Source organism: Monodon monoceros, unplaced genomic scaffold (assembly GCF_005190385.1).
Source record: "Monodon monoceros isolate NGI ecotype Baffin Bay Population unplaced genomic scaffold, NGI_Narwhal_1 Super_Scaffold_7, whole genome shotgun sequence".
NCBI classification, from domain to species: Eukaryota; Metazoa; Chordata; class Mammalia; order Artiodactyla; family Monodontidae; genus Monodon; species Monodon monoceros.
This window is the reverse complement of record NW_021703784.1, coordinates 99,461,122-99,477,619: the sequence shown is the minus strand read 5'-3', so window position 1 is coordinate 99,477,619 and position 16,498 is coordinate 99,461,122. Positions and strand designations below refer to the sequence as shown.

At 59.7% G+C, this 16,498-nt stretch overlaps 1 protein-coding gene across 2 annotated transcripts in view; it reads left to right on the top strand.

Moving 5' to 3' along the window:
- The window catches only part of MACROD1 (mono-ADP ribosylhydrolase 1), a 151,897-nt gene that overhangs the window by 55,535 nt on the left and 79,864 nt on the right, over positions 1–16,498 (top strand). The gene's annotated exons all lie outside the window — the stretch shown is intronic.

Below are 16,498 nucleotides of genomic sequence, written 5' to 3'. Positions count from 1 at the left end.
CCTCACCTCCTCTCTGTCTGCAGGGTTGCACAAACCGTGAGGGCAATGACATAATGTCTTGAAAGGAATTAGCTTGCTGGTTCAAGGAAGAGACCACATCCGCTCGCCTGAGGCTGATCCCCTAGTGCCTGAGTCAGTGCCTTGCACACAGTAGGTGCTTAATAAATGCACCCAGTGAACTCCCCACTCTGCTTTCTCATTTAGAAAATCAAGGGTCCAAGCAAGGCTCTCAGTGGGCCTGTCCAGCCTTGTGCATTCTGGGTAACCCTCCCCTGCATCCCCCTTCCCTGAGTGTAGTCCTCCTGGGAATCAGGCAGCACTGCACGCCCCAGGCCCCACTGAGGATATGGGCTCCTTGCGTGCTTCTGGGTGAGCGGCTGCCTCTTGGGTGTCTGGGGTGTGTGTACTCCAAGGGCAGCCTGGCCACAGTGCTTGTGAGGTGAGAGCACTTTCCCCGCATGGGTGCATGATTATGTTGTAGCCACCTGCATGCGCTGGGCCCAGGAATACCTCCTGAGCCCTTCTGGCACACGCCTAGCATCAGGGCCATGCAGTCCCCAGTGGGCACAGTATTGGATCGAGTAAGCCTAGGCCACGCAGTGCAAGCAAAGTCCTCAGTCGAGTTGACCAAGGACAAAGTGAATCTTCATGGTCCCAGGGTCTCAGTAAGCTGGAGCCGCTCCTTGGCCAGTTCTGGGCACTCTGATCACAGGACAGCCTCTGCTCACCCTCCTTGCCTCGGCCGTCCCCTGTTCCCGTAGGTCTTGTCCCTGCGTTCCAGGGCCAAAGAACAGTTTTTTGGGTCAACGTAATAAAAGCTTCCATCTGTAAGCACTTGAGATGCTTACACAATTTTACTTTTTGTTATAAATAACAACATCATAACTGTATTAAAAGAAATTGGAAAGGGGGGAAAGAAAGCCAAGTGCACAATCCCACGTCTCTATAGCAGTCTCTGCATTTTGGCCAGATCTGTCTGCCTGTACATATACGCCATTTACAAGGGGACAATGTCCCTTATCCTTCTGCAGGTCATTTCTAATTTGCCATTTCCCCTGAGCCTCGGGACAACCCAGCACAGCTGGCGGGGCAGGGAGGACTGTCCACACCGTGCAGGTGCAGTGACACTGAGAAGGGGGAGACTTGTCTAAGTTTGTATGACTTACATGACAGCGAGGACCTTGAACTCTGGGCCAGTTTCCTTCTCCCTGCAGGATGCCAAGTCTCAGTGCAACAGAAACACAAGGTGGCCCTTAGGCCCATGCACCCAGGGACCTTGGGTTTCTCCTGAGTCCCTGTCATGCAATTATCCATCCATTCATCCATCTTTCCATCCATCCATCAACCATCTATCTCTCCATCCATCTATCCATCTTTCCATCCATCTGTCCATCTCTCCATCCATCCGTCTGTACAGCTCTCTCTACCACCCGCTATCTCTCCACTCATCCATCTACCTGTCCATCTTTCCATCTGTCCGTCTATTTTTCCATCTCTACATCCATCCATCCATCTATCTGGCAAATGTGTATTGAGACCCATCACACTCCCGCCACTGTGCAGGACACAGGGACCTAAAGAGGAGCCTCTGTCCTCTAGGAGCTCATGGTCCAGTGGGGGAGGCCACTGGTTTGCAGAAGGCCACAGTGTGAGACACACATAGGGCATTAGCAGAGCCAAAAGCCGCTCCTTGCCCAGCCTGGGTGTGTGTTGGGGGGGGGGGTGCCTGGATCACAGGGGGCCTTCTGGGGAAGGTGACACTGTGCTGTGGTTCTGGGGTCCTCTAGACTCCCACATCACAATAGTCAATGGCAAGCTAGAGTGGCGCAGGTGTGGCCGGGGTCCCCCCGTCCATCTTTCAGGGTGGCCACCCCAACTTTGGACCCCAGGGCCTCCACCTGAAGTGGAAACGCTCTGCAGCTTTACAGTTCCCACCTGCCTTGAAGATCAATACTCACTGATATTAATTCCTATATTAGCAATTAGTCTTCCTGCTTCTTTCCAACCTATGGCTCTTTGGGATGGATTTTATGTGTGTGTCATTAATCAGATTCCTGTATGTGCTGCTGGAAACCCAGGTGGGCTTTATGGCTGGTGACTTAGCCGAGTGGCGTTTTAAATGAACAACATGCCTGCCCCCTCCATGGGCAGAGCTGCCCTGTGGCAAAGAGGGCAGAGTTTAGATCATTGTAAGCAGGTCAGAGCTGGCGCGAGCTAGGAGACCCAGGGTGTTCTTTCATTTTAGACTTCCAGGCTGAGGTCAACATCTGTATCTGACCTCTAGAGATGAAAAGGCTCTTTGTGACTCAAACCTGGAGTTTGTTCCGTGGCTGCTGACTTCCTGCCATGAGGACGGCCATCCACAGGGCCTGTCCCTTCTCCCGCACTGCAGTGTGTGTGTCACTCACTCCTCACTCGTGCCAGCGTGGACCCGGGTGCTGCCACAGTCATGTGCCCTCTATCCGGGATGCAGAGGGCTGGGGGCCAGGGCCATGGGTCAGGGAGAGCTTTTCCTTTTGGGAGTGTGGACTGCTCCTGTAACAGAGTCAGCACGGTAGGGGGTTAGGCAGGAAGGGCGTTTCAGGCTGAGGGAACAGCATATGCAAAGGCTCAGAGGTGAGAGGGCTTGGTGCAGTGAGAAGGTTGGTGTCCCAAAGCTCTGAGTTAGTGGAGGGCAATGATCTAAGCTGAAGTGGGAGATGGGATTCTTAGGGGGAGTTTCAAATGCTCTGCTGAGGGGCCTGGTCTTCATTTTGAGGGAAGTGGGCAGCCAGTGAGGGTGCCCAGGCAGGAAGGGGCATGACCAGACCTTCGTGGAGAATTGGAGGGTACCGGGGTGCATGGGAGGGGACCAGTGAGAGGCTGGGACAATGTCCTCAGGAGGAGGGGTGGAGAGCAGGGGGCTTGAGGGGAAGGGACTGACTTGGAGGTCTCCCTGAAGACAAGCCCAGGGGCTGAGTGGGTTCCTTCCCCCTTCTCCTCCTCACTGGAGGGTGGCTGAGGGTGGCTCCCGTGACCACATGAAGCAGCGCCATGGGTGGCTGGCCCGCCGGGGGCTCTGAGCCTGCCCGAGGTGGGTGTTGGTTCTAGGTGCCCTGGGCGGGGCAGCAGGGAGGCCTCTGGAGGGGGCGTGCTGGAGGCTCCAGCCCATCCCTCTGCATGTGATTCGGCCCCCCGGCCCCCCTTCTCACTCGCTCTGGCCCCAAGGCTTGGCACGGCAGCATGGCACCCGCACAGCATCGCGGGTGAGAAGGGGAGGAGGTGAGGGAGCCTGCATTCAGGCGTGAACCCTCCCAGCCTCCGCTCTGCTAATTAAACCATTTCCTGACAAAACCCAGACTTTCAGGGATGGGTGTGCAAGCGTGTGAGCCGGCGGGCAGTGCCCAGAGCAGAGAAGCCGCTGGCTCCAGGGTCCCAGGCTCTTCCAGGCGTGGCTGTACCAGTTTAGGGTGCTGCCCCCACAATGTGGCCGAGCAGCGGGCACCTAGAAAGGCCGTCAAGTGGGCACTGTCATCCCTGGGCAGCGGTGAGACAGAAGAGCGGGCGGGTGCCTGCAGAGGCCTCCCGCACCTGGAGTGGTCTCGTGCCTTTGAAATCTCCTCCAAGCCAGTGGGCGGCAGGAGGGACTCGGTGCCGCGGGAGCTGCGAGAGCGGGCGAGGGCGCAGGCTGGCCAAGGGCGCTGGCACTCGGCTGGGCTCGTGACCACTGCTCCCAGCCCGAGGGCGGGAAGGCCCTCGACGGGGGCTGCAGGTGGTCCTGCCGTTCGGGAGGGATGGAGGAGGGTGAGGGCACAAGGAGCTCCAAGGCCTGCCCCTCTGCCCGCGTAGAGGGACGCAGCAGTGGGGCCAGCCTGTGCACGACACGGGGCATTCGTGGCCTTTGCCCGCTGCCTGCGGCTCCCAGGAAGGGGCTGCCTGCTGGCCAGGTCTACCCCACAGGGCTTGTCGTAACCGGCTGTGTCCAGCCCGTGGGAGCCCGGGGAGGATGAGTCTGGCGTAGCGGCAGCGAAGGCCAGGCCTTTCTCAGGAAGTTGGCCTTTGCCAACAGAACAGTGGCTGTGCGTTTCCCACCGCACCCCACTGTGAGCTCTTAGCCGGGTTGGCCCTCAGTGGATGCAGGTGGTGGGAGCCCCAGGCAGAAGACCCGGTCCCCTCCCGGCCACCAGCCTCTGCATGCTCTTACCCGGGCCCCTGGCCACCCTGGCCACAAGATGGGCCCTGCAGAGTCTACATGCCATAACTCTCGAGCAGATGTTTGAAGCAGGGCTTTGCTGGTGTGTCTGGTAGGTTTGGGGTCATGGGGGTCACAGTTAGTGGCCTCCCAGGGAGCAGGATGAGGAGCTTTCAGAGCCCAGGCTCTGCTCGTGGGGTCTTAGCTCCCCTCCTCCACAGCCCCTTCCCTCAGCCCCCTCCCCAGCCTCAGATTCCTTCAGGAGCCCTACACCCTATGGGCACAGGCAGGTCCTCGGGGTTTAGCTTGCAGCCGGGGGACCTCAGTGCCCCTCCAGCTGCTGCATTCAAAGGGCCACTCCTCCTTAGACCCCCACCACTGACCACACTCAAAGCCATGAGCTGGGGTTCCAGGCCACGCACCTCCATCCTCCAAGTTACTCAGGTGCAGCTGGTGGAAGCCGCCTTTTCTTCCAGAAGTATCTACTTCCCTCTCGCCAGCTGTGCCGACCCCCAGCCCCCAGGGACAGGCACCCTCTCGCCTGGCTCCCCCTCGCCTGGCTCCCCGGCTCTTCAGATTCCCTGCACCAGCAGAAGCCTGTGCCAAGGGATTTTCGCCTCTGCGTTGGAAATCTCTCGCCCCTCCCCTCCTTCCCGTAAACTCACTCTCCAGCTGGGAGCAACGCACGCCGCCCAGGCCAGGCGGCCAGGCTTTGTTAATATTTACAGCGAGTGGCTCAGGAAGCTATTAGCTTCCTTTTCTTGTTGTTAATTGAAAGAGGAGAAAATGGTTGTAACACTTCAAAAGGACTTAAAGCACAGTCTGAGAGACCAGCTGAATTGGGAGGAAGGGAAAAGGGAGGGACTATTTTAAATCAAGAAAGGAAGCCCACACCCCACGCGAGGGTGGATGGATGCTCCTTGCCGGCTCTGCAGCCGCTTGGCTTTCCTCTGAGGTTCCCTCATTGCCACTCATGTATATTTTCCTTTTCATTTGGGAATCTGCCTTAAGGATAGAAAGAGGAAGAAAAAGGATTCAGGGCGTGTTTTGTTAATAATGGGGCTCTTTGAAGCTGCGGCTAACGAGGCCCCTGGTACCTTCACTCCTGGAGCACATGGGCCGGCCTCGCCTGGCAGCTGCTTCCCTGTCCTGTGGGCACCAAAAAACCGGCACTCACCTTCCAGGATACAGGCCCAGACAGCGGGCACTGGGCTAAAGCGATTCCCTGGCCTCAGAGTCCCCCCACCCCCATGGACCCCATGGACAGGGATGCCATGGTCACGATGGGTGGGGGGACTTTCTGAATCCTGGTAGACAAGGAGCTGGGGCTCCAGCATTGCCGGGTCTCTGGCCTCTGTGGTTGGCCTCTCCGAACCACATTTCCTTGAGATAAATGATCCCTCCTATAATACCTGAATAGTTAGCTCCTGGAGTCCGACCTGTGATGCAAGCAACCAAACGGCTCTGCCAGTCTCCCTGTGGTCACATGGGGGCGGATTGGGTGACTCAGAAGGTCTTTGCTCTGGGAGCCTGCCATTTGGTTCTGGCTGATAAGTGCCGCCGCCTCCTCCAGGAAGCCTTCCCTGACCCTCCCTTGTCCCCAGCCTCCTTTAGAATGGCCTCTCAGGCTCCCCTGGCACCCTGCTCTCTATTAGACTGGCTTTCTCTGTGTCTGCAGAGCGAGGTGACCGACTGCTCCAGACGCGGAGGGCCCCAGCTCCTAGTTCTGGATGGGCTGTGTTGAAAGGAGGGACAGACTGCACCCTGCTCCCTGCCTGCTTCTGCCCAGGTCAGACTAAACAGGAACCCTGTTCAGTCTGGGCTCCATGAGATGCACAGCCACACTGCAGGGCAGGAGACCCAGAGGAGTGAGAGGCAGCTAGGGCAGTGACGGAGGGAGGATGGGACGGTTCGGGGAAGAGAGCTGGTCCCCTGTCCTCCGTTTTCTGGACAGCTGACCTAGAGAAGGAAGACCAGCCTACTCTGGGGAGGCCCAAGAACTAGAAGGACCAGGAGAGATTGAGTTAAGGAAGAAATCTGTAACAGGCAGAGATGCCCAAAGATGGGCCAGACTTCCATTGCCGCGGGTGCCAAGGCCCAGGCTGGATGGCCGCTTAGCAGTGAGGCTGGATGAGGATGACCATGTCAGGTGGGGGCCTAGCCAATCCCCTGAGGTCTGCTCTTGCAGCCATGCTGTGGTTCCTTCTGGCTACCTCCACAAAGCCCCAGCCCTGTACTCTCCACCCTGGATTCTAATTGTCTTTAACCCCCTGGCTGTGACCTCTTAAGGGCAAGGACTGTGTCAGCAGCAGTGACAACAACCGTAGCTAAACTGATTGAGTTCTGACTACAGCCCAGGCACACAGAGCTAAGTGGATAATAATGATACAACAATGACAACAACAGTAGCAACCCCGTATTAAGTCTGAGGCAGGCACTATTCTTACGTCACCTCACTGAAGCCACAGACACTATTATTACCGTTTCAATTTCCCACCTGAGGAAACAGAGATACTCAGCAGCCTGCCCAAGGTCACACAGTGGGTCCACCGCGGAGCCCGAACACAAACCCACTCTCGACTCAGCTCTGTGCCCACAGCACATTTCCTGTGTGGCCAGGACCAGAGGGCTGCGCTCAGACGGGCAGGAGGCTGCAGGCCAGCGCTCCCCCAACCCGGTACACAGGGCGCGTCGGCGTGTTAAAGGCTCTGAGAAGTCCCGTCTCAAAGATACCAATTTAACCCTGTTCGCTCCAGCGGTTACCTGTTAACCTCTGTTAACCTGTTAGCACGTTCTTCAGATCACGCTTTGGGAGACACAGTATGGTGTTTGGTGAGTGTCTGCTGTGTGCCAGGCAGTGGTGAGGACAGGCATGTCTCTGCCCTTAACCCCGCCCCCCCCCCCCCAGCTCGGTGCCTAGCACACGAGAGGCACACGCATCAGTGAATGCGGGCCAAATGAGGGAGGGGGTGGATGTGTAGGTAAGCTGCTCTGGGGCCACGGGAAGCCACAGGTCCTGGCCAGATGCAATCTCTGTCCTGAGCTGCCCCCATCGCCTCCTCCTCCAGCCCTGGACCGATGCTGCCTCCTCCGGCCACACCCAGCCTCGTCCTTACCCCTGGAGGCCAGGTGAAGCCAGTGCACTGGAAGCAGGCTGCCCCTCGCAGGCCCCACAGTGCTTCCTGGGCAGGTTGGAGCCCTCTGCCCCCACCCCAGGGCCCCTCTTCCCTTCCCTTCCAGCTCTGTGACTCTGGCCTTGACATTCCAATCACGTCCCCCAGCCCTGCCTAGAATACTAATTCTCCCAAGATGAAACCATCCGTGTTTAATTTTTGTAAGTGCCAGGCAGAAAGAAAAGACAAGAAAAGGGAAGCATCAGTGGTGGAAGTTGGGGCCCTCCTTGAGGCTGTGTTCAGAGCTTCTCTGGGCGGCTGGCCTTGAGAAGGTGCAGTGCCACCTCCCTCCCCCCCCCCCCAGTCGCACTGCCCTTGATGAGGGCCAGGAGGGGGTCGGCCATGTGCGGTGCTACCAGCTATCCCAGGACCAACTTGCTGTCCCTAAAACAGGCCAAGCAGGGGGGCAGCCCATTATCCAGTGGGTGGGGGACAGCGGCAGGGGCCCAGTCTGGCCTTCTGAACACACCAGGGCATGCTGCTGGCCCTGGCTTGGGAGGGTTGTTTTTTGAGGCCTTCAGGAGGGAGCCCCCTTAATTAAGAGTGGGCAGCCAGGCTGCCTCTCCCCTGTCCATTGTTTGCAAATTAGGTTTCTGCCCAGCTCCTGCCAGAAAATGGAGCCTGGGGCCTCCCCAGATGGGCTGGGGTCACAGTGGGGATAGAGGGAGGGCTGGGAGGCAGGGGCAACCTGGGAGTGCCCATAGTGGGCACAGGGAGAGTGCTTCAGTGCTAGATGACCTTGGATGAGTCCTTGACCTGTTGGGGCCTCTGCTGCCTCCTTGGGGCACTGGGATGTGGCTACAGGGTTAGGAGGGCCGTTAATAGGTGGTTAACAGCCTGGAGTCAGAGGTCGGAGTTGAACTCCTTGTGTAGCTTCAACAGCTGTGTTACTTGGGGCCAGTGTGTTATGTCTCTGAGCGGCCGGTTTCTGCATCTATGAGATGGAGTAATGAGGGAAGCACCTCACAGCACCTCATGGGCCTGTGGTGACGATCCCAGGAGGTACCGTGTAGATGCCCTAAGGACCAGGCACATGTGGGAGCCAGCGGTTATTATCATCATAACCCCTGAGACAAGTGTTCTTGGTAAAGTTCTTCCCTCGGCGTCCCGTCGGACTGCCTGGGAAACCCACCTCCCTCCTGCAGCCCCTCTGCCCCAGCCTCAGCCTGTGGCCCCAGACCAGCAGACTCCTGCTGCGTCTGACTCTCCCTCGCACCAGCCTGGCCCTGGGACAGGAGCTTAGCTCGGTGCCACCTCCGCCCCGCATCCCAGTTTAACGCCCTCGTGTCCCCAGAGGGAAGAATGAAATTGTCATGGCAGGAAACATGTCAGAACATGAAACGTGATGAAATCAGCTGTGTAAATTATGAAATACAAATCACAGCCCTTTCCTTCTTCAGCAGCGTAAACGCTGGCAAAGGCTCTGTGGGCTGGAGACCCTTTGGTGGAGGCCTCCGGGCCCCCGAACCCCTAGACCAGGTACTGTGACTGGAGGCTGCTGGCGGCTCCAGCCTCCCCGCCAGCCGCTCACGCCCTCTCCCTCCTCCTCCAGCAAGCAGGGTCACGGAGACCACTGGCTGGCCCTGAGGCCTCAGCGAGACACCACTCTGTGCAATTTCTGCTCTGGAGCCCCCGTGAATTAGATCCGGGCCAGGACCACCACTACGCTCCTCCCTTCCCCTCCTCTCCCGGTTCACGTCCTCCCTTAGGTTTTTCCCATGAGCTCAGGCACAGGACCCCTGTCTCAGGCCCTGCTCCCCTCGGCTCCCACCGGAGACAAACCCCAAACTGCTCCGTGAAGAGACCCACTGCTGTTCCCTTGCCCCATTTTAGTCTTGCGATACCTCTGGCTCAGAATGTGGGCCTGATTGGTGGTCAGGGACACGCCTGGGGCCGGTCAGCACTTCAGCTGCCTGCTCCCCTCTGCTCTCCTCCAGGGGCGCCCCTGCAGCGGCGCCCATGCTTCCCCCTTCTGCCTCCTCCCTTGTGCGCTGGGCCGCTGGCCTCCCTCCCCAGCCCCCACCCTAGCCGTCACCGCCACCTGTGAGCACAGAGCTGGTACAGGGAGGGTGACTCCAACCTACCGTGGTTTTTTGGCCACCGCCCCTCTCTTGCAGGGGATGCATCACAATTTTTTTTTAATAAATTTTATCTATTTATTTATTTATTTTTAGCTGCGTTGGGTCTCCGTTGCTGCACGCGGCCTTTCTCTAGCTGTGGCAAGCGGGAACTACTCTTCGTTGCGGTGCGCGTGCTTCTCGCTGCGGTGGCTTCTCTTGTTGTGGAGCACCGGCTCTAGGCACTCGGGCTCCAGTAGTTGTGGCACATGGGCTCAGTAGTTGTGGCTCGCGGGCTCTAGAGCGCAGGCTCAGTAGTTGTGGCGCACGGGCTTAGTTGCTCTGCGGTATGTGGGATCTTCCCTGACCAGGGCTCGAACCTGTGTCCCCTGCATTGGTAGGCGGATTCTTAACCCACTGCGCCACCAGAGAAGCCCTGCACCGTAAATTATTATTGACCGAAAGCCGGCCCGGGCTGGAGAGGAGATGGGGAAATAAAGCACTGGGCTCAGTAATTGTGCCCTGCTGCCTGAATTTACTTATTTGTGGCTTTCCTACCCACTAGGAAACTCGACGATAAATAACTGCTGACTATTAGGGTCCTGGTCGGGAAAAACACCCTTGGATCCATTTCCTGAGGACAGGCAAGGGCTAGAGACCCACACGCCCATCCCATCCACCGGCTGGGTCTGATTTGATTTTCCCAGGCCTGCTCACCCAGGTAGAGGGCTACTTCTCCATGTTACAGACGAGGAAACTGAGGCTCAGAGGCGTGAGGTACCTTGGCCCAGGTCCAGGATGACCCACAGGTCCTGTTTTGCCTGGGACTTTCCCAGTTTTAGCATAAATCCTGGGCAACCCGGGACAGCTGGTCACCCTATCCTGGTCTCACAGCAGAGTCGAGGCCAGGACCCTGCTCTTTCTGACCCAGAGCCTGTGGGTGCTCTTAACCTATGTGAAGTGTCTTCACCATCGCCTGTCTGCATCCTGTTCCAGGGCCCGTGGGACTCTGAGAGGCTGTGCATGCTATCCCTTCAGATCACTCTCCAGCCTGCTCTAGGCCCAGGAGGCTGTGGTCACCAGCGAGCTCCTGGAGCCCTGGCTTCTGGCTGGGCTCGGCCGTGGGGAGCCCCAGCAGCAGCGCAGAGGGAGGGAGGGGAGCCGGGTGCAGCACGGACTCCCGGGCCGCGTCTCTCTGTTGTTCAGGGACCCGCTGACGGCCCTGGCTACTCTCTCTGGCTACCACTGCCTCCACTCCCCCTCAGACCTGCGTGGTGACTCTCCCTACTGTCCCCAGCCCAGAGAGCCTCCCCTTCCTGTGCAGGTTTCCCTAACCATGTCCATGGCTGTGTGAACAGCCCCTCCAGTACACTCTGATCCCCTGCGAAGTGACAACAGAATAGCCGCTTCCACCTCCTGAGGGCCTCCTGTGTGCCACGTACGTTCAAAGTCTTCTACTGTCTGCATTGACTCGTTTCATACTCTTAACGACCCTGTGAGGAAGCATACTGTCCCCTTTTCACAGATGAGACAACTGAGACGCAGAGAGTTTAAGTGACTTAAGTGCAGGACAAAGCTGTAAGGGGCTGTGCACCCTGGAGCCACAGGGATGAGAGGCGGTGCCATCGGGGGCTCAGGCAGACAGCAGCCCCTCACAGGCGTCCCGGTGTGTGTGACATGGTGCCAGAAGGGACCCTGTGAGTACCTGCAAGAGGGATGCCGGGGCTGGGGTGCGGAGGCCAGTGGGCGGAAGGGGGACACAGATACCTCACAGGGAGCCCTGAGCTGGGCGCTCTGCCCAGGACAGCACAGGGACCAAGGCCATCACGTGGCTGCACTGCAGATGGCCACAGTCCCGGCTGCCACGTGCAGGGGACAAGTCGGGGAGCGCGAGGCTGGCAGTTACCGAGCGCCCGCCTTCTCTGCTGAGGCTCACCCTCACAGCGGTGGCCCTACAAGGAGCATGGTGGTGCCTGTGCCTCCTTTTCACAGCTGAGGAACCTGAGGCTTCCAGAGCAGTCTGTCTGAGGTCTCGCAGCTTCAGAGGGGCAGAGCTGGGGCTGGACCCGGCCTCCCTGCCCCCGAGTCCCTGCCACCCGTCCCCAGCCCTGCCTGGCAGCTGAGCCTCTAGACACACAGGCCCCTCCATCCTGGTTACGGCTCCCCAGGGTGCCCTCCTGTCTCTCCCCAGGGGACACAGCGGCTTTAATCGACTCACCTGGAGGAGTCCCCTGGTGGCTCAACTTTAATTTTGCAAGCACTGTCTGAGTAACAGAGTCCCCGAGGCCCTGGGGTGGGGGCGGGAGGCTCACAGGGGCCCACGTGTCTATGGGGAGAGCCAGAGGAGGAGGCCAGGAGAGGCGGGTGGTGATGGGGGACAGTGATAATGTGGGAACCCGCTGGACTGGGTGACCTGGGGCAGAGCCCCCCCTGGGCCCTCAAACAGCTGAGGAGGCCTGGACTCCCCTCCTGACACAATCTGGGCCTCTCCGGCCTCTCCCTCGCCCCAGAAGCTAAGGGGAGCTAAGCTATCACCCGCCCTCGCCCACAAGGAAAGTAGTCGATGGACCCCGGAGTGCAGAGATGCTGGGCCAGGCATCCCGCCCACCAGCCATCCACACCTGGGCTGTGGGGAGTGAGGCTGGCAGGACACTGGCTCTAGCTGTGCCCATTCTACGGGCCACCATCACCTCGGGGCATCCGTGGCAATGCCCGGCAGCTTGGGACCTGGGTCCCTGTCTCCTAGCCCAGAGCTCCTTCAGGGGGTGGTGAGGCTTGCACCCAGCTTGACCCTGCCCGTTCTAGGGCCTAGAGAACACAGCCTGCTCGGTGAGAGCCACATGCCCCAAGCCCCTCCCTCGGCCTGGGTTCTCCTGTTGCCCTGAGCAAGGGGCTTGGGTTGTGGGGAGCCGGCATGACCTACAGCCCCGGGGCGGGGGGGCATGGGTGGAAGAGGGGGGGAGGTCTGAGTGGTGAGACCGTGAAGGAGCTCCCCTGCCCTGATCTGCCCACATGTTCCCTCCCCGGGCAGCAGAAGCAGGATCCCCCGTCTGGCCTGCTTTCAGAGGGGACAGCAGCCAGCTTGTTTCCCTCCTTAGGTCCTGGGGGCCTTCCAGAAGGCCCAGTTCTGGGCACCAACATGGGGCTGGAGCCCCAGGGGAGCAGGAGGCCAGCACAGGTGCGCTTCTGCCAGACCTGCAATTCCCGGGCCTCACTTGACTGCGCCATGATTTATTTTAAGTCCTTCGTGGTCCACGTTTGGGTGCAGGTGAAATACGGCCCCGCATCATTCGTTTACTGGTGGGGCTGTTAGCTGTGCACCGCTGATGCAGGACGAACATGCATCTGGGGGCATAGCTGAGGTGGCCACGTGGCCACTGTGTGGGAAAAGGCCAGCAGAGCGAGGTGGGCCGAGGGCCTGCGGGTCATGAAGGGTGGGGAACCAGGCACCCTGCGTGTGTCAGGACCCAGTGTGTTCTGGGAGCGTCGGCCAGGAGGTGTGGGGGCCAAGGAAGGGGTCTCTACATGGAAAAGGCTTCTCTGGTTCTCCTCTCTGCACCCCTGCAGTGGAGGAGAGGGGGCAGCATCAGCCCTGCTTCTCCTACCACTGTTTCCAGGGGGGCTGCAGCAGTCACAGGGCGGGGGAGGAAGGAGGGCGAAGTTACAGTCCCGCCGACCTCGGCTCTGCCGGCAACTGCCTGGGGACCCGGGCGAGTCACAGATCCCCCAGTGCCGTCACCTGTGCTGTGGGTATGATAACCCTCCCTCCTTCCTTCTCTCCTCCCTTTCTTCCCTAAACGTGAGCCAACATGGACAATATGATACCTGGAGCAGGGTGGGAGTCAGCAGCAGGGAGAAGGCCGGCTCGGGGAGGTAATGAGAAAAGCCCACCTGGGCCGGGCCGGGGCCAGGGAGAGGTCAGTCAGCTGGCGGCACCCGGGGAATGGGCCTGCACTTCATCCTGAGGGCAGCGGGGTACCGGGGAGGGCGGAGCAGAGGGGGAGGGGCAGGTTGAGACTTGAGAGTAGAAAACCGGGGAGGGGAGGTCTGGGGCAGGCAGGAACGTTTTGTCCTCTGAGCTGGGGGTGGTACACGGAGCTGGTACTTCAGCTGGTGTGTGGCCTGCCGTGCACCTTACACCTGCACAAACAACAATTAACAGCTAAGGGAAGCTTCCCTTGGCCCTGCACAGAGGGCCTTGGGCAGGGTGGCCAAGCTCCCCACCCCAGCCCTAGGGCTCCCATCATATCTCAGCGTGCAGCCCCCAGTGCTCCAGGGGGAGGGGGCAAAGGAAGGAGGCCTATGGGCTTCCCAGATTGCTCCTGCAGTGGCCACCCCTGCTCTTCCCCTTTGGGCACCAGGCCACTCGCTGTCTTCCGGGGGCAGGGGCTGTGGGCAGAGGAAGGGGCACCCAGCCCACCTCTCTGAGTGCGCAGGTTGGTGGTGGCCCCCAGAGGAGCCCACTTCGTTCCACGGCATTATCTACATCACCTTCCTTATTCCCCCTACATCCTCCAGGGGGCGCTATGATTCCTCCACCGCAAGCTGAGCAAACTGAGGCCTGGAGAAGTTAGGAGACCCGCCTCCTGTCCAGGAAGAGGTGGGGCTGTGATTTGAACCCAGACCTTTCTGACAGCAGAGCCCCCACAGCCCCACTGGGACCCTGGCCCAGGCCTTTAGGGCCCCCAGCTGGTGACACCAAGCTTCCGCTTGGGACAGACAGGCTGGGCCCTTGGTCAACCCCAGTAGCCGGCGCCTGGCAGGACCTCCAGGCCTGTCCGTGCATGACTGTCCCTTCTCCCCAAGGCGGGCAGACCCCGCTGCCCTGCAGCTACGTAGAACATTGAACGAAGCTGTCCCTGTGCCGGCCCAAGCTGAAGCCTGTGGTGGACCTGGCGGGTGGCAGGGGACGGACTTGGAAAATCTATGAGCTGGGTTAAAATTTAATTTGGGTGGAAGATCCCGGCCAGCCAAGCCGGCTGCCCCAGACAAATGGCCTCATCCCCGCCAGCTCCCGCCTGCCAGGCCCGTGGTTGGGCCTGGCCCCTGTGCCAGCCTCCCCCGCACTCCCTCCCCGGAAGGCAGGCCGCCGCCCACATTGAAATCAGCACCGAATTTGATTTGGCGTGGGGTGGGGGGACGGCAGCAGGCACTGAGGCTTGTTTGCACTTCAGCTCAAAACTGAACGGGACAGAATGGGCTTTGGGTGGGAACTGCCTCTGCCAGGGCCTCCCTTGGGACCTAGGGTCAGCACTGCCTCCAGAGGGGCCCCGACATGCCCACCAGCCTCCTCGCTGGGGGAGGTGGCCCTGGGCACCCCACCTGTCCACTCCGTGTGCCACCCAGCTGCCCTCTGTCCCCAAGCCCTGTCATCTGCCCAGTACCCTGATCCTCCCTGGGCCCTGACTACCTGGGCTGGAATCCCAGATAGGCTAGGAGATCTTGTGCAAGCGACTAAACCTCCTGGGGTCTGTTTCTTCATCTGTAAAATGGGACAGTCTGTAAAAGAGGGTCTATTGTTATTAGCTGATGTAATAATGTAACCCCTGGAGGTGGAACCCCCTCATTGCCACAGGGCAGTGCCTAGGCTGTGAAGGGGAGGGAGCAGGGGGTTTGCAAAGCCGAGGAGGGTCTTTGACTTCCCAAGAATCTTGTGGTCTCGCTCCCCACCAGGGCCGGGGGTCATCTCTTTGGACCTCGGGGTGCTATTTTGGGTTTGCGCAGCCTGATCGGATAAGGAACAGTGCTGGGGTCCCCAAGGCTGAGCTGTGGCAGCACAAGCACGTGGGCCCCCATGCACAACCCTGCTCGCTCCGGGCTGATCCCCTGCCTGAGCGGCCCCATCACTGTTCTCACCCCACTGCCATGTTGGGCCCCTCTTAGGTGCTTTCCTGAGTGGGCACTGTCCACCCATTTTACAGATAAGTGAGGCTCAGAGAGGTGAAGAAACTGCCCCCTGCAATTTCTCTGCTGCCTCCCAGCTCCTGTCCAATGTGGGGGGTTATGGAGAGATGAGGGGGAGCTGGGCCAGCTCAGGGAAGGGGGGGCAGAAGCATCTCCCTCTCCGGAACTCACATACACACTCACGCACGCACGCACGCTCGTGCTGCCACTGGCAGGAATTCAGGCCCGGAAATAGCCATGTCACCTTCCGAGGCTGAGTCCCCGAAGTTGCTCTGCCTAGGACTGGGGAGGAGGTGACAGGAGGGGGCTGCAGTAACCAGGATTGTACAAGGCACGTGTGCATGCACACGCCCTCCCACATGCACCCGCTCACATATGCACAAACACACATGCACACAGGAGGGGAGGGACAAGCTTCAGATGTCACCATCCTGGCCTCCTGAGGGACCAATAAAGGTTGGGCCTGATCCCGGCACCTTTCTTCTCCAGTTGTGCAATGAGACCCTTCACCTGGCCCCGCAGGAGTGCCGGTGGGGGGGTGGGGGGTGGGGGGGGCGGCGTCTTCACTGAAGAGTGGGTGGCCGCCAGCTCCTGGCAATCGCTGGACCTTAACCGGGGCTGCCCAGCACCCTCGCACACAGAGCTGGGGCCAAGGTGTTGAGGGGGGACCCTTGGGGGTCTCTTTTATCCTTTAGTCCCCCCAGGAATCCAAGGTCCTTCTTTCAGACACCCGGGGATCTGGGAGCCTGGACTCGGCCTCCTCCAACTGCAGCAGCCATTCCCACCCTCTGCTCCAGCCTGGGCTGGAGGACCCTGCGTCCTCTTGCTTGGGAACTCAGCTCTGTCCCTTGCAAGTGCTGGGCTAATCCTCCCAATGTGCTCCCAAGGGTGGAGGGATTAACGTGTCAACATATTTGCATTATAACAGGAGCGTCAGGGGCTTGGCTCCGAGAAGCCAGCAGCATGGTGAGGAGCCAGACACCGCTGCTGCTGCATCTCCCAAACCCCATGCGTGCACACCCCTTCCAACGCACCCAGCACCCTCCCCAGCCTGGTGCCCCACCGCCCCCCGTGGGTGCTGCACGTCAGCCCCAACTCACCCTTGACCTTGGGAGACCCAGCCTTGGGGCTGGTGCACCTCAGGAGACACACACACACACACACACACACACACACACACACACACACACACA